Here is a 22,466-nt window from a genome sequence, read left to right on the forward strand (position 1 = left end):
CACCATGCTACTTTCTATTCGGTCTGTTTCAGATCAGTGCTCAATACTAAGGGAAGAAAACCATTTAAAAAATGTGGGACTCGGCCCCAGTCGTTGGATGGAGTTCAGAGATAGATAGAGGATTCATCTTATTATCTGTGCCATTATAGTGTCTGTGATAGCCAGTGAGGCTACAACCCATCGGAATCCCTACCCAGTTGACTACTTTCACCAATTTAAAATGGCGACGTGGCTGAGGACTGGCATTGGGCCGAAATAGGTAAGCAGCACAACCTTGTATTGTTCTATGATCAACTCATCATATGCCTCATACTCTGGGCCACTCATATTTCTTAGCCTAGTTCGTATGTCCTGTTAAAACTGAAAGGAAGGAAGAATTGCGTTTTTGACATACCGTGCTTAAAGGAAGTGTTCATACCCCTTGACTTATTCCACATTTTATTGTGTTACAGCCTGAATTCAAAATGGATTAAAATATTTTTTTATCTCACCCATCTACACACAATAACCCATAATGGCAAAGTGAAAACATGTTTTTAGAAATGTTTGCTAATGTATGGAAAATGAAATATAGAAATATCTCATTTACATAAGTATTCACACCCCTAACTCAATACTTTGTAGAATAATATTTTGCAGTGATTACAGCTATGAGTCTTTCTGGGTAAGTCTCTTAAGAGATTTCCATACCTGGATTGTGCAACATTTGTGCATTATTCTTTTCAAAATTCTTCAAGCTCTGTCAAATTGGTTGTTGAGCATTGCTAGACAACCATTTTCATGTCATGGATTTTCTAGTAGATTTAAGTCAAAACTGTACCTCGGACACTCAGGAACATTCACTGTCTTCTTGGTATACAACTGCAGTGTAGATTTGGCCTTGTGTTTTAGGTTATTGTTCTGCTAAAAGGTTCATTAATATCCCAGTGTCTGGTGGAAAGCAGACTGAACTAGATTTTCCTCTAGGATTTTGCCTGTGCTTAGCTCCATTCCGTTTCTTTTGTATGCTGAAAAACTCCTGTCCTTAACTATTACAAGCATACCCATAACATGATGCAGCTACCACTATGCTTGAAAATATGGAGAGTGGTACTCAGTAATGTGATGTATTGGATTTGCCCCAAACATAACACTTTGTATTCAGGACAAAAAGCTAATTGCTTTTCCACATTTTTTGCAGTATTACTTTAGTGCCTTGTTGCAACCAGGATACATGTTTTGGAATATTTGTATTCTTTACAGGGTTCCTTCTTTTCACTCAGTCAATTAGGTTAGTATTGTAGAGTAACTACAATGTTGTTGCTCCATCCTCAGGTATCTCCTATCACAGCCATTAAACTCTATTTTTAAGTCACCATTGGCCTCATGGTGAATTCCCTAAGCAGTTTCCTTCCTCTCCGTTGATACACCATCCAAGTGTAATAACTTCACCATGCTCAAAGGGATATTCAACGTCAGCTTTTTTTATTTGTACCCATTTACCAATAGGTGCCCTTCTTTGTGAGGCATTGGAAAACCTCCCTGGTCTTTGTGGTTGAATCTGTGTTTACAATTCGCTGCTTGACTGAGGGACCTTGCAGGTAATTGTGATAATAATGTTAAACTTTATTATTGTACACAGGCCATGCAAATTATTTTCTCCTAAACTTACACTGAATATACCAAACACTAGGAACACCTTCCTAATATTGTGTTTCAACCACCCCTTTGCCCCAAGAACAGCATCAATTTGTAGGGGCATGGACTCTACAAGGTGTCAAGCATTCCCACAGTTGTGTCAAGTTGGCTGATTGTCCTTTGGGTGGTGGGCCAATCTTGATACACACGGGAAACTGTTGAGCGTGAAAAACCCAGCAGCGTTGCAGTTCTTGACACAAACCAGTGTGCGTGGCACCTACTACCATACCCCGTTCAGATGCACTTTAAATATTTTGTCTTGCCCATTCACTCTCTGAATGGCACACATACAGTACACAATCCATGTCTCAATTGTCTCAAGGCTTAAAAATAATTTAACCTGTCTCCTCCCCTTCATCTACACTGATTGAAGTGGATTTAACACGTGACATCAATAAGGGATCATAGCTTTCACCTGGATTCTCCTGGTGAGTCTGTCATGGAAAGAGCAGGTGTTCTTAATGATTTGTACACTCAGTGTATTTAGGCTTGCCATAACAAAGGGTTTGAATACTTGAGTCAAGACATTTCAGCTTTTCATTTTTAATTAATCATTTGTAAAAATGTTTAAAAAAAAACCTAAAACATAATTCCACTTTGACATTATGGGATATTGTGTGTAGACCAGTAACAAAATTCACAATTTAATCAATTTTTAATTCAGGCTGTAACTCAGCAAAATGTGGAAAAAGTCAATGGGTGTGAATTCTTTCTGAGCCACTGTAGCTGTACACTGAAATAGATAGCCATGTATAGTAGGCTTATGGCAAGTAGGGTTGGGGTTAATTCCAAATCAATTCACTTGAGGAATGTAAAGAATTCACCTTGAATGAAATGAGAGTTGCAGGTTATTTTCACCAACATTTCAAGTCTATTCCCTGAGTTGATGGATGCCAGGTGAGTTGACCCTCCATTGAACCTGGTCGTGACTAGTTACCACAGCCACAAAGTTATAATTATGTCTAAACCCTGCCTATTTCTACAATTTCTCTTCTTAAATTCTGATTTGAAACCTAACCTTAACCCCGCTGATAACCCTTTGTCTAACCTTAAATGAAGCCCAAAAAGCACATTTTTGTTTAAATGAATTTTTACAATATAGCCAATTTTGACTTTGTGGCTGTGGTAACTAGTGACAACCATTGACCCTCATTAACAATATCTCAATCTGTCCGAAGCTGTTCAGAATGCTTATGTGGAAAAGTATGTGTGAAATCGACATGGTATGTTATTGTTTCCTCCGTTGCTGCTTTTATTCAGGGTATTGTACTGTACATTTTCATATTACCAAAGCCGCTTGGGAAGAGCATATTAATAAATGTATATATAAAAAATGTAAAATGTGTCTGCTCCTGGTGTTTTATTTGGGTCATTCTTTACCATGCTAATGTATTCCCTGTTATATAATAAATACTGTGGCAAAGCTTGATATGCTTTAGGTGTTTGCAATGTTTATGGACTGATAATTTATGGTTTCATAGAATTACAGACACATTTTGTGTTGTATTTAGATTTTTCTCATACAATTGTCTAGTATATGGAAATACATTAGGATACATTATAAAATGTATACAGTATTAATGATGGGGACCTTATGGTTATTAACCATTACCAATGACCATACACATGTTTATTGACAGTGGGCATAGTCTACATTGCACCCTCTGTCGAGGTACACACACTGAAATATATGTTTAATGATGTGTGGGAATATTTGGTCAGACATGGTTAAGGTCAGTTGATTTTGGCGTCATGAAAATGCACAGTTGAGATTTAAGGGCATGGTCTACAAACAGTAAATATAATATCAGATTTTATGGAAATAGAGTAATGGATAGACATATCAGTGAATGTAAATACATTTTGTTGTCTGACAGTGGGTGGTATATGGATTCACTACAGTAAAACAGATACAGCAGTTAGGGGACAGTTGACATGAGGTCATAATATGTAGCCCGCGGTTGGTCCCCAAAATTATGAGCTGCAGACATGCGCAGCTGCAACTGATAGGCCACGTGAGGTAACCATGCATGTAAGTGCACTCCAGTGCGCACGCTCCATATGTTGCGTGCTTGAGTTTCAGCTAGATTTCGGTACTGTTAAACAATTAACTTTGTCGTGAATTCTGTCATTACTATCGAGTGCATGTAAAGGTGTCATAATTTAGAGGTGGATAACGTAGAGCGCTCAATGTGTTTTGTATTTACAGTAAAGTACATAACATCTGAAAGACTACAGTAGCATCACTAAACGCCGCGTCTGTGTCTTTAATGAAATTGTATCGACTGTAGAATGATGTCAGTCTGCGGCTATGCGCACAGTTCATATAGCGTCCATGTGAGCGTCATTCACTTCCTGCACAGGGATACATTGGGGAGAGAGAGCGAGAGAGAGAGAGAGAGAGAGAGCGAGCGAGAGTGCGAGAGAGAGAGAGAGAGAGAGCAGTGAGAGAGAGAGAGAGAGAGAGAGCGCTGGGGGCGAGCAGGCAAGATAGGAGAGCGAGCAAGCGAACGAGGTGAACTCGGGGCCTGCCTATGCTACAGACGGAACCTGGAAACTTTACATCGCAAGAAATAAAGCTGTGCCCGCTACTGACAGCACCCTTTTATGGAGGAGCGACATATCGGGTAAACATTTGTCTTAATCGTGGTTCGATATGTAGGCTATAGTGTTTGTTTGTATAACGCATATGGTTTTGCCATGTTTTATTTCCTCGTATGTAGGCTAGATTTAATCTGCCCATCTTTCATATCCATCGCGTGATATAGTAATTCACGAATGACATAGCGATATTAACATAAACTACAACAACGATTTAACTTTTTATAGTATTGTACAATAGCCTAATAATTTCGTAGATTTTGTGATTTTGTTAGAACCATGACATTGATTTAATGCAACTGGATTCCTGAAAAATATAACCCGCCAGTATTTTAGACTAAAGGAATTTGCGCAGATGTTTAGAAATGCTACTTTAACAATGAACTTTATGAAATGTAGGCCTAACATTTTGGGACCACTTTTTATCAGTCAACGAAATACAGTGTTTCTAACGGGATATGTGGAGAATATATCGGTCATTGCGTCGCTGTCAAGTCCAAAACAAAAACGCCCCCCACTCCTTTGTAGGCTATAGGCATAGCCGACCTAACCACACCCCCAGACATACAGTATGTTATATACAATGTAGCCTATTCATAGCTGTTGATCTTAAAGTTATGGGATCCACATGAGAGAGGTTATACTGTGAACTTAGGTCAACTCGACTCACCGCCATCAGACCAGGATATTTTGTGGCATAATGTAGGCTTCAACCTTATATATCATAGTATTTTTATGTCCTTGGTGCTACCATAATTTGTGAATCATGGTGTACAGAAAATCAATCTAAGCCTGAAGCCTCAGGAGTAGACTATAAAGTAGACTATGCAGCATGGAGAATTGCTTATAAACTTGGTATAATTTAACTATGATGTCCTCTTGTAATTCTGTCTAATACTTAAATGGGTCTGTAGTTGTTTAAATATACCCTACATGCCTTAGCCTATGGAATATACATTATTTTGTTTGTGAATAGGTAATAGGCCATTATTGATTCAATGGAATCTCAATAGGCTACATCCTTGCTGTTTGTTGGCAAAAAATGACAGAATTATCAAAATCGTCAAAGAAAGTCAGTATCTTCTTGCAGAATCCCAGGTTTACAACCATTCACTCTGACAGTGACACACTGGATCAGTGCTTCTCCATGACCTGGGGTCTGACTGGCATGTCACTCACTTTCTGCTTCGCTTGAAGCCCCTGAAATGTGACCAATGCCTACTGTACTGTTTGCGCCTTGCATGTGACTTGTGGCAATTTATTCATTTCCTGCTCTCTCGCTCTCTCTCTCTCTCTCTCTCTCTCTCTCTCTCTCTCACACACACACACACTTTCTCTAACTTTCTCTCTTTCCCACACACACACTTTATGTTGTTTAGTTATTTTTTGGAGATTATTTACAGCTGTTAGACCAGTACATTGCAAGATGTTCCCTCTATTTTCATCTATATGAGGTGGTATGGTGTCGGGTTGGAGGTTGGCCTCATTTGCCTCGTGTCTGTGTGTGTGTGTGTGTGTGTGTGTGTGTGTGTGTGTGTGTGTGTGTGTGTGTGTGTGTGTGTGTGTGTGTGTGTGTGTGTGTGTGTGTGTGTGTGTGTGTGTGTGTGTGTGTGTGTGTGTGTGTGTGTGTGTGTGTGTGTGTAGCTTTAACTAACATGGCTGGCATCCAACACTCCAAGTCTACAGGTTTGCCTTTCACACACAGCTCTCAACACTGTGAAATCCATCTGAACTGTCATACCAAACAAGAGAAAGATATACAGACAGAGTGACTCCCATCTCTCTGCTTATTGATTCAAATGAAATCTATAGGCACATTGTGTGTGTAGGCGTGTACTTGGCTGCCTGCCTTCCTATATACACTACATGACCAAAAGTATGTGGATTCTTGCTCGTCGAACGTCTCATTCCAAAATCATGGGCGTTAATATGGAGTTGGTCCCACCTTTGCTGCTATAACAGCCTCCAATTTTCTGGGAAGGCTTTCCACTAGATGTTGGAACATTGCTATGAAGACTTGCTTACATTCAGCCACAAGCATTAGTGTGGTCAGGCACTGACGTTGGGTGATTAGGCCTGGCTCGCAGTCGGCGTTCCAATTCATCCCAAAGGTGTTAGAAGGGGTTGAGGTCAGGGCTCTGTGCAGGCCAGTCAAGTTCTTCCACACTGACCTCGACAAACCATTTCTGTATGGATGGTGCATGGGGGCGTTGTCATGCTGAAATAGGAAAGGGACTTCCCCAAACTGTTGCCACAAAGTTGGAAGTACAGAATCGTCTGAATGTCATTTTATGCTGTAGTATAAAGATTTCCTTTCACTGGAACTAAGGGGCCTAGCCCGAACCATGAAAACAGCCCCAGACCATTATTCCTCCTCCACCAAACTTTACAGTTGGCACTGTGCATTGGGGTTGGTTAGCGTTCTCCTGGCAGCCGCCAAACCCAGATTCGTCTGTCAGACTGCCAGATGGTAACGCGTGATTCATCACTCCAGAGAAAGCGTTTCCATTGCTCCAGAGTCCAATGGCAGCAAGCTTTACACCACTCCAGCCGACGCTTGGCATTGCTCATTGTGATCTTAGGCTTGTGTGCGGCTGCTCGGCCATGGAAACCCATTTCATGAAGCTCCAGACAAACAGTGCTTTTGCTGACATTGATTCCAGAGGCAGTTTGGAACTTGGTAGTGTGTGTTGCAACCAAAGACAGACGATTTTTACAGGCTATGTGCTTCAGCACTCAGCGGTCCCATTCTGTGAGCTTGTGTGGCCTACCACTTTGCGGCTGAGCCGTTGTTGCTCCTAGACATTTCCACTTCACAATAACAGCACTTACAGTTGATCGGGGCAGCTCTAGCAGGGCGTAAATTTGACGAACTGACTTGTTGGAAAGGTGGCATCCTATGACGGTGCCACGTTGAAAGTCACTAAGCTTTTCAGGAAGGCCATTTTACTGCCAATGTTTGTATATGGAGATTGCATGGCTCTGTGCTTGATTTTATACACCTGTCAGCAGTGGGTGTAGCTGAAATAGCCGAATCCCCTAAGTTGAAGGGGTGTCCACATACTTTTGTATATATAGTGTGCTTCACACAATGACACCTTTTTTTCTTAGTGGTTGCTTTATTGATGGGAAGTCAGTGAGGGCATCGAGGTGTACTGCCAAGTTCTTATCTTCAATGTTTAACACAACATACAGTACATGGAAGGAGTGTGCTCTTTGTTAACTTTTTATTTCTCAACCAAGGCCTTCACCGCCACACGTCTTTGAGTTGGACGGCTGCCAAGCGCTGTGATGGCGCTCAACAGCTGTATTTGTGTGTACCGTGTCCTCAGATGCCCTTCCTCCATAGGCCCCGCACTACAAAACATTCCACAGGGGGGCCAAGGGGGGAAGTGAGAAGAGAGAGACACACACACACACACATTTTGATAGACACGTACATGGGAAGAGAGAGAGGTTGTAGGGTTCATTCAACTGCATCATCAGATGCTTGACCGAACAGTATGGACTCATTATCATAAGGGGCGATCAACAGTAAAGGAAATGTTTAGGTTTATTGTTACCTTCCTTAATGTTTATTCTCCAGCATTGTAGGACCCATCCACTATGTTGCTCGACCAGTAGAACTATTTTCTCATATTTTTCTACTACCATAACTTGAGTCTGGTTTTTGTAATATGAATATTCAACCTTATAGTAATGTCTAGAGAATTTGTTTTATTTAACTTCCAGTATGTGGGAGTAAATGTTATTTATTTGACAACCAATATTTGAGATGAGATTTTCTCATTCTTTGTTTACAGTGCTCACTGAAAAATGCCTAGTGTTGATTTCTGTCTCTTTGGCTCCTTGTTTTAGCTAGTGCACTTGGTGAGAGGGAGGGAGTAACCATACTACAAAGGCTCTGTATAAAAAAGCCCCAAATGGCATTCATCTGGCCTCTGTCTGTGAGGCCCTCTAGAGATGATGATGGAACAATGGGATGACAATGTGCATGGTACGTGATACAGAGCAGGCATACATTATTTTCTCATACGTCATCGTTATGTACAGTATGTACAGTTGCTCTGGGCCAGCGGTGTTGTCGCAGATCCCATCACAAGGTCAACTGAGTCCACTACACAGCTCCTGTCATTTAGATGTGGAGTGGGTTCCGTCATACAGTATTGCATTGCCTTATTGTTTTTGACGTGTGTGTGTGTGTTTAGTTATGGGTATGGTTTCAAACCTTTTTTTCTCTTTTAGTTTTTCCTTCTTTTTTACATATAATAGTGTTTAAAGTTTCTTGTGTGAAATGGACTGAAAATAGTTTGATTGATTTGTATCTGTATGGCGAGACAGATCTGTATATACATTTGTTTCTATCTTTCAAGCATTCTAAGCATATGCAATCAACAAACAATAAACAGGCCTACCTATGGAGCCTAACTAGTGATGTCGACGTATGTTGACTCTATTTGAACTACTGTTGACATTTTGGGTGGCAGATTAAATCAAACTGTAGGTAGTGTAGCATGGCGTTGGTTCTTGGTTGGTCAACTGTGGATTGTTCGTCATATATTATTTTCCTCTTTGGCGTTGTTCTCAAAACACCCTAGCTGTGTAAATCCTTCTACCAGAGGGGTTTAAAAGAAAAGCAGAGGAGAGAAAAGTGTGTTTTGTTAACTGTTAACCCACTGTACATTCTTAATGAAGACACACACAACAATACAAACACACTGAGAGAGAGAGAGAGAGAGAGAGAAAGAGAGATGTAACTGATTTGGGTGCTTTGGCTCATTCTGTGATTTTCAGGAAGTCTTCCAAGAACTGAGACAATGGACAGTAAACATGCTCTCCAGAACAATTTAACATAAGAGCTCATGTGCTCCTTGTTACTTAGGACTTACTGCCTCAAGAACATTGGAGATAACAGAGAAAAGTCATAATGCTTCATATGCTTTTTCAGTGTACGTTGTGGAGAGGATTGACAAAGAGCTCTTGCATAACTAAAGGCCCTTTACTCTCCCCTTCCTTGCTTCCCTCCCTCCCTCCCTTCCTTTCTCTCTCGCTCTCTCTCTCTCTCTCTCTCTCTCTGGCTCTTGTGCACTCTCTCTTTCTCTCTGTATGAGATTTCTGGTAAGTGACATGGTTGGCCTTTGGCATAACGCCTGGCAAGATCACATGGCATGGATGTCACGGCAGTTTTGTGTGTGTGTGTGTGTGTGTGTGTGTGTGTGTGTGTGTGTGTGTGTGTGTGTGTGTGTGTGTGTGTGTGTGTGTGTGTGTGTGTGTGTGTGTGTGTGTGTGTGTGTGTGTGTGTGTGTCCGTGTTTGAGAGGAGGAGAGAGAGATTTTGTGTGCATTTTACTATTCCAAGTGCTTCCCTATGAATGAGAGCACATAGCCATTGCAGCAAATTAAGAGAAGTACTAAGGGGTGGGATGATTATGGAATTCTGATGACATTTTGATAGCCTTATACATGCAGTTTCCCCTGTTCCCACTGTATACAAAAATTCAAGAGTAGATTTGTCTTGGCTTGGCTGAAAATAAGTCAATAGAATCTATTGCAACCTCTTGAAGGGTTGCTTGTAAATCACTTAAAATCACTAAAAACCATCAGTAAATAGTTTGTAGACCATTAATAGATGTTGTGTAAATCATTAAATAATTTGTTAATGTATCATTAGCATTTGTGAATACATACAAAACACTAAATGTTAATAATTTATTATGGGGACTTGTAATCATATAGTACATGAATTTACATTGATTTTTGAAAAAAGATAGGAATGTGTTTAAGAAGTATAGCAGACCTTCAAAAGGAAGTGTTCTCTACAGTATCTATAAGATTATGCTATACAGAAGCTCTCGGTCAGTGGTATTACTAATGTGTATCCGTCCATAGACCTTGAGGTAAAATGTAAATTAATTTGCTAAGGGGAAAACAATACCATTGGAGTTATCTCTCCAGTGAACACTAAATGGGTCTTGAGAGTGTGTGGGCTCAAAACAGCATTTTCATTTCCCTTATCTTTTTGAGGGTCCGGCTTTCTCTGATTACAGGCTTTATCTGATTACGTATTTAGCTCAATTACAGGCTAATATATCTCAATTACCTACAGTACATGTTATTCCCTCAGTCCCCGAGGCTTTTAAGTGACTTGACAATTTGGAATACTTACAGATGTAGGATCTTAATTTGAGCCAGTTGGCTACAGCAGGAAAACAATCTTGCAGCAACAGGACATGTGAATTATTATGTGGACTATAATTAATGGACATTTTTTGTAGGTGTTGATAAACGTTTCTTTAGGGCAAAGAAATTACAAACTTGTTTAAACCTCCAATACACTTCAACTTTGTATTACCTGATGCAATTAAGATCCTACATCTGTATATATACACACCACACATAGGTGCATGCACACACAGGCACACTCAACTTGACAGTCAAATATATAAAAAAGTAGTGTGGCTCGAGTTCAGTGTAACTTCTGCACAGTATATTACTATGTTTTCACTTTAAACAAACTACAACTTATAAATGCTTTATATACTATACATAACATCTTTATTTTACCTGGTCAGTTTACTGAGAGAATGTCATATTAGTTTAGCATAAAACACATTAGGCCTCACATGACGGTTATACCTGCCCTGCTCCAGGCCAGAACACGAGGTATCCACCAAGTATGGCGGTTGCATATGCAGATGAAAACTGTTTATAGGGCAACTAATGTCAGGTGTAATCTATATCGCCATCACAGAGTACACTACCACTACTATGCTGATGGAACCCAGCTCCACCTCTCCACCAAACCCAACACTCCCCTTCCTCTTCAGCTGCCACCAAGACATCCAGAGCTGGATGAGCATGAACCTCCTCAAACTCAACAGCAACAAGCGGAGGTCATGCTCATCGCTTCCAAATCCACTCTCTTCAAATGGCACAAACTCAGCATCACCATAGACGGTTTCCAGGTCCCTTTGTCAACAAAGTCAAACGCCTCAGTGTCACCCATGACTGTAACCTGTCATTTGAACCCCACATAAAAACCATCACCTGGACAGGATTCTTCCACATCCGCAATATCTCCAGGCTCCGCCCCTCACTGTCACACTCTAGCACTGAAACCCTCATCCATGTTTTTGTCCCCTCCCGACTGGATTACTGCAACACTCCTCACTGGTATCCCCACCAAACTCACCAACAAACTTCAACTGGTCCAGAACGCTGCTGCACGAATCCTCACCTGCACCAGATCAATTGAACACATCACACAAATCCTCATCAAACTACATTGGATCCCTGTCCAATTCTGTATTAACTTTAAGACACTCCTCACCTACATATCCCTCCAACAACCTGGCACCCACCTGGCACCTACCAACCTCTCTGAACTTCCACTCTATGCCCCCTCCCGCTCTCTTTGCTCCACCTTTGCTGGTCTACTTGTCACCCCTCCATTACGCTTCTCCACCCTGGGTGCCAGGCCTTCAGCTGCTCGACACCCAGGCTCTGGAATAGGCTTGCGCTGAATACCATATATACAGCTGAGGTCGGAAGTTTACATACATTTAGGTTGTAGTCATTAAAACTTGTTTTTCAACCACTCCACAAATTTCTTGTTAACAATCTATAGTTTTGGCAAGTCGGTTAGGACATCTACTTTGTGCATGACACAAGTCATTTTTCCAACAATTGTTTACAGACAGATTATTTCACTTATAATTCACTGTATCACAATTCCACTGGGTCAAAAGTTTACATACACTAAGTTGACTGTGCCTTTAAACAGCTTGGAAAATTCCAGAAAAGGATGCCATGGCTTTAGAAGCTTCTGATAGTGTAATTGACATCATTTGAGTCAATTGGAGGTGTACCTGTGGATTTATTTCAAGGCCTACCTTCAAACTCAGTGCCTCTGCTTGACATCATGGGAAAATCAAAAGAAATCAGCCAAGACCTCAGAAAAACAATTGTAGACCTCCACAAGTCTGGTTCATCCTTGGGAGCAATTTCCAAACGCCTGAAGGTACCACGTTCATCTGTACAAACAATCGTACGCAAGTATAAACACCATGGGACCCCGCAGCCGTCATACTGCTCAGGAAGGAGACGCGTTCTGTCCCCTAGATATACGTACTTTGGTGCGAAACGTACTTTGGTATCTCTTTGGTGCGAAAAGTGCAAATCAATCCCAGAACAACAGCAAAGGACCGTGTGAAGATGCTGGAGGAAACAGGCACAAAAGTATCTATATCCACAGTAAAACAAGTCCTATATCGACATAACCTGAAAGGCTGCTCAGCAAGGAAGACACTGCTCCAAAACCGCCATAAAAAAGACAGACTACGGTTTGCAACTGCACATGGGGACAAAGATCATACTTTTTGGAGAAATGTCCTCTGGTCTGATGAAACAAAAATAGAACTGTTTGGCCATAATTACCATCGTTATGTTTGGAGGAAAAAGGGGGAGGCTTGCAAGCCGAAGAACACCATCCCAACCGTGAAGCACGGGGTTGGCAGCATCATGTTGTGGGGGTGCCTTGCTGCAGGAGGGACTGATGCACTTCACAAAATAGATGGCATCATGAGGAGGGAAAATTATATGGATATATTGAAGCAACATCTTAAGACATCAGTCAGGAAATTAAAGCTTGGACGCAAATGGGTCTTCCAAATGGATAATGACACCAAGCATACTTCCAAAGTTGTGGCAAATTGGCTTAAGGACAACAAAATCAAGGTATTGGAGTGGCCATCACAAAGCCCTGACCTCAATCCTATAGAACATTTGTGGGCAGAACTGAAAAAGCGTGTGCGAGCAAGGAGGCCTACAAACCTGACTGAGTTACAGCAGCTCTGTTAGGAGGAATGGGCCAAAATTCACCCAACTTATTGTGGGAAGCTTGTGGACCCAAGTTAAACAATTTAAAGGCAATGCTACCAAATACTAATTGAGTGTATGTGAACTTCTGACCCACTGGGAATGTGATGAAAGAAATAAAAGCTGAAATAAATCATTCTCTCTACTATTATTCTGACATTTCACATTCTTAAAGGAAAGTGGTGATCCTAACTGACCTAAGACAGGGAATTTTTACATATATACAGTACCAGTCAAAAGTTTGGACACACCTACACATTCAAGGGGTTTTCTTTATTTTTTACTATTTTCTACATTGTAGAATAATAGTGAATACATCATCACTATTAAATAACATATGGACTCATGTAGTAACCAAAAAAGTGTTAAACAAATCAAAATATATTTTATCGTCTCTCCACAGTTGCAAAACTCATTATCGAGTTCCGAACTGCCTCTGGAAGCAAGAGCTGTTCGTCGGGAGCTTCATGAAATGGGTTTTCTTGGCCGAGCAGCCGCACACAAGCCTAAGATCACTATGCGCAATGACAAGCGTCAGCTGTAGCTCTCTGCCATTAGACTCTGGAGCAGGGAAACATGTTCTCTGGAGTGATTAAGAGCGAGAGATGTGCTCATGAATCATGCTTCACCATCTGGCAGTCCAGCGGATGAATCTGGGAGAATGCTACCTGCCCAAATGCATAGTGTCTGTAAAGTTTGGTGGAGGAGGAATAGTGTTTTTCATGGTTCGGTCTAGGCCCCTTAGTTCCAGTGGAGAGAAATCTTAAAGCTACAACATACAATATCATTTTAGACAATTCTGTGCTTACTACTTTGTGGCAACAGTTTGGGGAAGGCCCTTTCCTGTTTCAGTTTGATAATGCCCCCATGCACAAAGTGAGGTCCATAAAGAAATGGTTTGTCAAGATCCGTCTGGAAGAACTTGCCTGGCCTGCACAGAGCCCTGACCTCAATCCCATCGAACACCTTTGGGATGAATTGGAACGCCGGCTGCGAGCCAGACGTAATCGAACCAAACATCAGTGCCAGACCTCAATAATGCTCTTGTGGCTGAATGAAAGCAAGTCCCTGCAGCCATTTTCCAAGATCTAGTGAAAAGCCTTCCCAGAAGAGTGGAGGCTGTTATAGCAGCAAAAGGGGGACCAACTACATATTAATGCCCATGACTTTGCAATGAGATGTTCGACAAGTAGGACTCCGAATGCTTTTAGTCATGTAGTGTATATGTGACCAACTGCTTCGATTCGATCTTATGTAGCAAAATTTGAAATTGTGTTTTTTTACATATGAAAAAAGTAGAGCTTTTATCCAATGTAAGGATATACGATTTTCAGAGCTAGAAAATGGTATATCATACACTGCAGTCGAGGAACAATGGGAAAGTAATTCTGCTTTGAAAGTTGATAAACTTGTAACCCCACTTTTGAGAAAATGGCCCTTGGATGTAATGGTACACCTACTGGAGAGCGCTTCTTTGCCTACACACATTCAGCATTGTTCACACCCTCTTAAGCCTTAGTCCCACCCATCTCTTTAAGGATTCACATGTGAGGCCATGTGCTAAACAAAGTGAGTAGTTTAGTAAACAACTTAAGATTTAAAGATTATAAGTAGTAACCTACAATAAGGAAAAACTCCAGGGAGAATTACACTTTATCTAGTGCTTGGCCTATATCCTAATCTGACTTTGGTGCAGGTCATGCTGTTCTTCACATTACCTTCTCTGGTAAACACACACTATATCAAATAAAATCTATGTTTATTTGTCACATGCACAGGAAACAGAAGGTGTAAACGGTACAGTGAAATGGTTACTTGCATAGTAGCAATATCAAAAACAGAAGTTTTCCAGATAAAAATATTTTATAAATATTTTATCATTATTATATGACGCCTACCCGACACACTTGTCTAAATTGATGGGTCATGTGAAGGAAATGCTATAACCACCACCAGCCACATATAGCTAAGTGGATGGGTCACTATTGTCTAGACATGTACACATGTTCATGAAATACAATAGATGGCCTTACTCACCCCCAGACACACCTGGCTAACATGATGGGTCATGTAATCATCTGGCGAAGTGGAGTCTTTGTTTAGACATGTAGCTAGCTAGCTAAATAATGAACCGGCATAATCCCAACTCATACTACTACCAATACAAACATTGTCTTAGCTGTAGTAAAAATCTCAGGTAGCTAAAGAGCTAACCAACTAGCTAACATTAGGCTTTAACTAGCAATGCAAATGGATTTCTGATTAGAATAATATTACCACACAGATCATACACGTAACATTAGCTAGCGAGCCAGGAAGCTAACGTTCGCTAGCTAGCAAACAATACGCTTTAACTTGCAATGAAAATGACTTTCTGACAAAATTTGAAACTTAAAATATCTGAAAATGTAGCTAGACTTACCTGTATATATGGATGAACGCTTCACGGCAGAATAGGACTATTTAACTCATTATGTGTGTTGTTAGCTACATCTTGTTAGGCAAGCATTGTGTCAAGTCACTCCGGTTTACGCTGACCATGGCGTGTGCAGAAAGTAGCCCATCACTTTTCTCAACTGATCTGTTGATAGCACCTGCTAAATTCAGAGCCTCAATGTTGTTGAGAAAAGTAGCAAAAAGTTTGTTGTTCTCAATGGCTTAAGTTATATCTTTCAAAAATGGTGTGGTAGAAAGGACTATTAACACATACTGAGCAGCTCACGTTATAGACAGAAGCATCCTACATGGCAGACCAATCTGCAACACGGCAGACCAATACAAATATCCCGGCATGTCCAGTCTCTCCATTATCTCAGCCAACTATGGCTAGCGGGAAGGTTACTGACTTTTTCAATTGCTAAACCAACCATGGTTGAGAAACAGACACCTCACAAGTCCTCAACTGGCAGCTTCATTAAATAGTACCCACAAAACACCAGTCTCAATGTCAACAGTGAAGAGGCGACTCCGGGATGCTGGCCTTCTAGGCAGAGTTCCTCTGTCCAGTGGCTGTGTTCTTTTGCCCATCTTAATCTTTTCTTTTTATTGGCCAGTCTGAGATATGGCTTTTTCTTTGCAACTCTGCCTAGAAGGCCAGCATTCCGGAGTTGCCTTTTCACTGTTGACATTGAGACTGGTGTTTTGCGGATACTATTTCATGAAGCTGCCAGTTGAGGACTTGTGAGGCGTCTGTTTCTCAAACTAGACAGTCTAATGTACTTGTCCTCTTGCTCAGTTATGCACCAGGGCCTCCCACTCCTCTTTCTATTCTGATTAGAGCCAGTTTGCGCTGTTCTGTGAAGGGAGTAGTACACAGCATTGCACGAGATCTTCAGTTTCTTGGCAATTTCTCGCATTGAATAGCCTTCATTTCTCAGAACAAGAATAGATAGACGAGTTTCAAAATAAAGTTATTTGTTTCTAGCCATTTTGAGCCTGTAATCGAACCCACAAATGCTGCAGATACTCAAGTAGTCAGTTTAATTGCTTCTTTAATCAAAACAACAGTTTTCAGCTGTGCTAACATAATTGCAAAAGGGTTTTCTAATGATCAATTACCCTTTTAAAATGATAAACTTGGATTAGCTAACACAAAGTGCCATTGGAACACAGGAGTGATGGTTGCTGATAATGGGCCTCTGTACACCTATGTAGATATTCCACAAAAAAATCTGCCATTTCCAGCATCAATAGTCATTTACAACATTAACAATGTCTACACTGTATTTCTGATCAATTTGATGTTATTTTAATGGACAAAAAATGTGCTCTTCTTTCAAAAACAAGGACATTTCTAAGTGACCCCAAACTTTTGAACGGTAGTGTATGTCTTGGTAATCTGTCTTGCATGCATCGCTAATTCACCAAAGTAGCCAAAAGTCTGCCTCTTCCTCTCTGGTTTTATTTAAATTACACAACTTTCCCCAGGCCTTTATAGCCTATCGTCTAGTAAGGCTATAACACAGAAAAAATATTTTGTGATAACTTTACTGCGATTTACATTTTGTGGGGTAAAAAACTAAAACACATACAGTGCCTTCAGAAAGTATTCTCACACCTTGACTTTTTACACATTTTATTGTGTTACAGCCTGAATTCAAAATGTATTTAATTTAGTTTTTATCACTGGCCTACACACAATGCCCCATAATATCAAAGTGGAATTATGTTTTTTGAAATGATTACAAATTAATAAAAAATGAAAAGCTGAAATGTCAAAAAGTATTCAACCCCTTTGTTATGGCAAGCCTAAATAAGTTCAGGAGTAAAACAGACATTGAATATTCCTTTGAGCATGTTAAAGTTATTAATTACATTTTGGATGGTGTATCAATACACCCAGTCACTACAAAGATACAGGAGTCCTTCCTAAATCAGTTGCCAGAGAAATTGTTGCAACCCCTATTACTAGCCTATTCAACCTCTCTTTCATATCGTCTGAGATCCCCAAAGATTGGAAAGCTGCCGCGGTCATCCCCCTCTTCAAAGGGGGAAACACTCTACTGTTATAGAACTATATCCATCCTGCCCTGCCTTTATAAAAATCTTCGAAAGCCAAGTTAATAAACAGATCAACGACCATTTCGAATCCCACCGTACCTTCTCCACTATGCAATCTGGTTTCAGAGCTGGTCATGGGTGCACCTCAGCCACGCTCAAGGTCCTAAACGACATCATAACCGCCATCGATAAAAGATAGTACTGTGCAGCCATCTTCATCGACCTGACCAAGGCTTTCGACTCTGTCAATCACCGCATTCTTATCGGCAGACTCAATAACCTTGGCTTCTCAAATGACTGCCTCACCTGGTTCACCAACTACTTCTCAGATAGAGTTCAGTGTGTCAAATCGGAGGGCGTGTTGTCCGGACCTCTGGCAGTCTCTATGGGGGTGCCACAGGGTTCAATTCTTGGGCCAACTCTCTTCTCTGTATATATCAATGATGTCGCTCTTGCTGCTGGTGATTCTCTGATCCAACTCCATGCAGACGACACCATTCTGTATACATCTGGCCCTTCATTGGACACTGTGCTAACAAACCTCCAAACGAGCTTCAACGCCACACAACACTCCTTCTGTGGCCTCCAACTGCTTTTAAATGCTAGTAAAACTAAGTGCATGCTCTTCAACTGATTGCTGCCCGCACCCTCCCACCCGACTAGCATCACTACTCTGGATGGTTCGGACCTAGAATATGTGGACAACTACAAATACCTTGGTGTCTGGTTAGACTGTAAACTCTCCTTCCAGACTCACAATAAGCATCTCCAATCCAAAATTAAATCTAGAATCGGCTTCCTATTTCGCAACAAAGCATCCTTCATCATGCCGCCAAACATACCCTCGTAAAACTGACTATCCTACCGATCCTTGACTACGGCGATGTCATTTACAAAATAGCCTCCAACACTCTACTTAGCAAACTGGATGCAGTCTATCACAGTGCCATCCGTTTTATCACCAAAGCCCCATATACTACCCACCACTGCGACCTGTATGCTCTCGTTGGCTGGTCCTCACTACATATCCGTCGCCAAACCCACTGGCTCCAGGTCATCTTTGCTAGGTAAAGCTCCACCTTATCTCAACTCACTGGTCACCATAGCAACACTTCCTTTGGCCACCTTTCCTTCCAGTTCTCTGCTGCTAATGACTGGAACGAATTGCAAAAATCTCTGAAGCTGGAGTCTTATATCTCCCTCTCTAACTTTAAGCATCAGCTGTCAGAGCAGCTTACCAATCACTGTACCTGTACACAGCCAATCTGTAAATAGCACACCCAACTACCTCATCCACATATTGTTACTTATCCTCTTGCTCTTTTCCACCCCAGTATCTCTACTTGCACATCATCATCTGCACATCTATCACTCCAGTATTAATGCTACATTGTAATTATTTTTGCCTCCTGGGCCTATTTATTGCCTCCCTCCCTACTCTTCTACATTTGCACACACTGTACATAGATTTTTATATTTTTATTCTCTTTTGTGTTATTGACTGTACGTTTGTTTATCCCATGTGTAACTCTGTGGTGTTGTTTTTGTCGCACTGCTTTGCTTTATCTTGGCCAGGTTGCAGTTGTAAATGAGAACTTGTTCTCAACTGGCCTACCTGGTTAAATAAAGATGAAATAAAATAATTTGTGTCTTGACTGTTAACTGTGTGTAGTCAGTAGGGTAGGAAATGTGGCGTGGTAACACTTTACATTAAGTCAAAGAAGTAGTATAATTATTTCTACAACATTGTACTAACATTGTACTAACATGGATTTAATAAAGTTATCACTGTCACTGTCACAGCAAAAAAAGAAACGTCCTCTCACTGTCAACTGCGTTTATTTTCAGCAAACTTGACATGTAAATATTTGTATGAACATAACAAGATTCAACAACTGAGACGTAAACTGAACAAGTTCCACAGACATGTGACTAACAGAAATGGAATAATGGGTCCCTGAACAAAGGGGGGGGGGGGGTCAAAATCAAAAGTAACAGTCAGTATCTGGTGTGGCTACCAGCTGTATTAAGTACTGCAGTGCATCTCCTCCTCACGGACTGCATGAGATTTGCCAGTTCTTGCTGTGAGATATTACCCCACTCTTCCAACAAGGCACCTGCAAGTTCCCGGACATTTCTGGAGGGAATGGCCCTAGCCCTCCGATCCAACAGGTCCCAGACGTGCTCACTGGGATTGAGATCCAGGCTCTTCGCTGGCCATGGCAGAACACTGACATTCCTGTCTTGCAGGAAATCACACACAGAACGAGCAGTATGGCTGGTGGCATTGTCATGCTGGAGGGTCATGTCAGGATGAGCCTGCAGGAAGGGTACCACATGAGGGAGGAGGATGTCTTCCCTGTAATGCACATCGTTGAGATTGCCTGCAATGATAACAAGCTCAGTCCGATGATGCTGTGACACACTGCCCCAGACCATGACGGACCCTCCACCTTCAAATCGATCCCGCTCCAGAGTACAGGCCTCAGTGTAACGCTCATTCATTTGTCGATAAACGCGAATCCGACCATCAACCCATGTGAGATAAAACCGCGACTCGTCAGTAAAGAGCACTTTTTGCCAGTCCTGTCTGGTCCAGCAACGGTTGGTTTGTGCCCATAGGCGACGTTGTTGCCGGTGATGTCTGGTAAGGACCTGCCTTTACAACAGGCCTACAAGCCCTCAGTCCAGCCTCTCTCAGCCTATTGCAGACAGTCTGAGCACTGATGGAGGGATTGTGTGTTCCTGGTGTAACTCGGGCAGTTGTTGTTGCCATCCTGTACCTGTCCCGCAGGTGTGATGTTCGGATGTACCGATCCTGTGCAGGTGTTGTTACACATGGTCTGCCACTGCGAGGACGATCAGCTGTCCGTCCTGTCTCCATGTAGCGCTGTCTTAGCCGTTTCACAGTACGGACATTGCAATTTATTTCCCTGGCCACATCTGCAGTCTTCATGCCTCCTTGCAGCATGCCTTTCTTTTGGCGTTTTTCAGAGTCAGTAGAAAGGCCTCTTTAGTGTCCTGTTTTCATAACTGTGACCTTAATTGCCTACCGTCTGTAAGCTGTTAGTGTCTTAACGACTGTTCCACAGGTGCAGGTTCATTAATTGTTTATGGTTCATTGAACAAGCATGGGAAACAGTGTTTAAACCCTTTACAATGAAGCTCTGTGAAGTTATTTGGATTTTTACGAATTATCTTTGAAAGACAGGGTCGTGAAAAAGGGATGTTTCTTTTTTTGCTGAGTTTATATACTGTATTCTATACCATCTACTGCATCCTGCCTATGCCACACGGCCATCGCTCATCCATATATTTATATGTACATATTATTTTTCCATCCCTTTACATTTGTGTGTATAAGGTAGTCATCGTGAATTTGTTAGATTACTTGTTAGATATTACTGCACTGTCGGATCTAGAGGCACAAGCATTTTGCTACACTCGCATTAACATCTGCTAACTATGTGTTTGTGACCAATAACATTTGATTTGATTTGACATACTACATAGTATTTTAGTGATTACAGCGATACACATTTAAAGAGATTTAGAAAGGGCTGCCACAATCAATTCCCTTATTATGAATCCTATCATGCATGGAGACTAATCTCTCATGGACAGACTACGGGTCTCCATGTAATCTCGGTTAACCCAGAACAAAAATGTTGCATAATTTGGTCAGATGCTCGATGTTTACGTAAACATCAAGTATCTGACCAAATTATGAGAGATTTTAGTTCTGGGTTAACCGAGATTACATGGAGACCCATGACTCTCCCTCTTAAGGAAACTCACTGAAGGTCAATCCCATGTAAATATAAGGAAGTCTTTGTCTATGCTGTTTATTACTAGTTCTATAGGAAAAGACACCTCCTTTGAGTGGACTAGTCAGGGGCTTCCAGTAATTATTTAAATTGAACTGTTATTTGAGTTCACGTGTATGTGGAGTGTGAGGGGTGTAAGTGCTATAATACCTAGCCAAGTCTGGTAAACCACTAACGTGAGAATCTGTCTGTGTGTGTGTGTGCGTGCGTGCATTCTTGCCTGCGTGCCTAGCTGTGTGTTTGTGGAAAGCGCCATACCTGTGTGTCTAGCTGTGTCTGTGGAAAGCAAGTGGAAACAATAAAACTACACTGAACCAAAATTTAAACGCAACATCCAACAATTTAAGAGATTTTACTGAGTTACACTTCACATAAGGATATCAGTCAGTTGAAATAAATTCATTAGGCCCTAATCTATAGATTTGACATGACTGATCAGGGGCGCAGCCATGGGTGGGCCTGGCAGGGCATAGGCCCACCCACTGGAGAGCCAGACCCAGCCAATAAGGATGAGTTTTTACCCACAAACGAGCTTTATTTTACAAAGAAATACTACTCAGTTTCATCAGCTGTCTGGGTGGCTGGTCTCAGACGATCACTCAGTTTCATCAGCTGTCTGGGTGGCTGGTCTCAGACGATCACTCAGTTTCATCAGCTGTCTGGGTGGCTGGTCTCAGACGATCACTCAGTTTCATCAGCTGTCTGGGTGGCTGGTCTCAGACGATCACTCAGTTTCATCAGCTGTCTGGGTGGCTGGTCTCAGAAGATCACTCAGTTTCATCAGCTGTCTGGGTGGCTGGTCTCAGACGATCACTCAGTTTCATCAGCTGTCTGGGTGGCTGGTCTCAGACGATCACTCAGGTGAAGAAGCCGGATGTGGATGTCATGGTCTGGCATGGTTACACCTGGTCTACGTTTGTGAGGCCGGTTGGATGTACTGCCAAATTCTCTAAAACGACTTATGGTAGAGAAATTAACATTACAT

General features: G+C 41.5%; 1 protein-coding gene across 1 annotated transcript in view; it reads left to right on the top strand.

Annotated features, from left to right (window-relative positions):
* Positions 1 to 4,006: 4,006 nt before the first annotated feature.
* nacc2 (NACC family member 2) overlaps positions 4,007 to 22,466 on the top strand; it is a 48,456-nt gene continuing 29,996 nt past the window's right edge. The window contains exon 1 of the mRNA XM_014128687.3: positions 4,007 to 4,304. The gene's annotated coding sequence lies outside the window, so the exon portion shown is untranslated. The remainder of the gene's footprint in view (positions 4,305 to 22,466) is intronic.

Source organism: Salmo salar, chromosome 11 (assembly GCF_965601325.2).
Source record: "Salmo salar chromosome 11, fSalSal1, whole genome shotgun sequence".
NCBI lineage: Eukaryota > Metazoa > Chordata > Actinopteri > Salmoniformes > Salmonidae > Salmo > Salmo salar.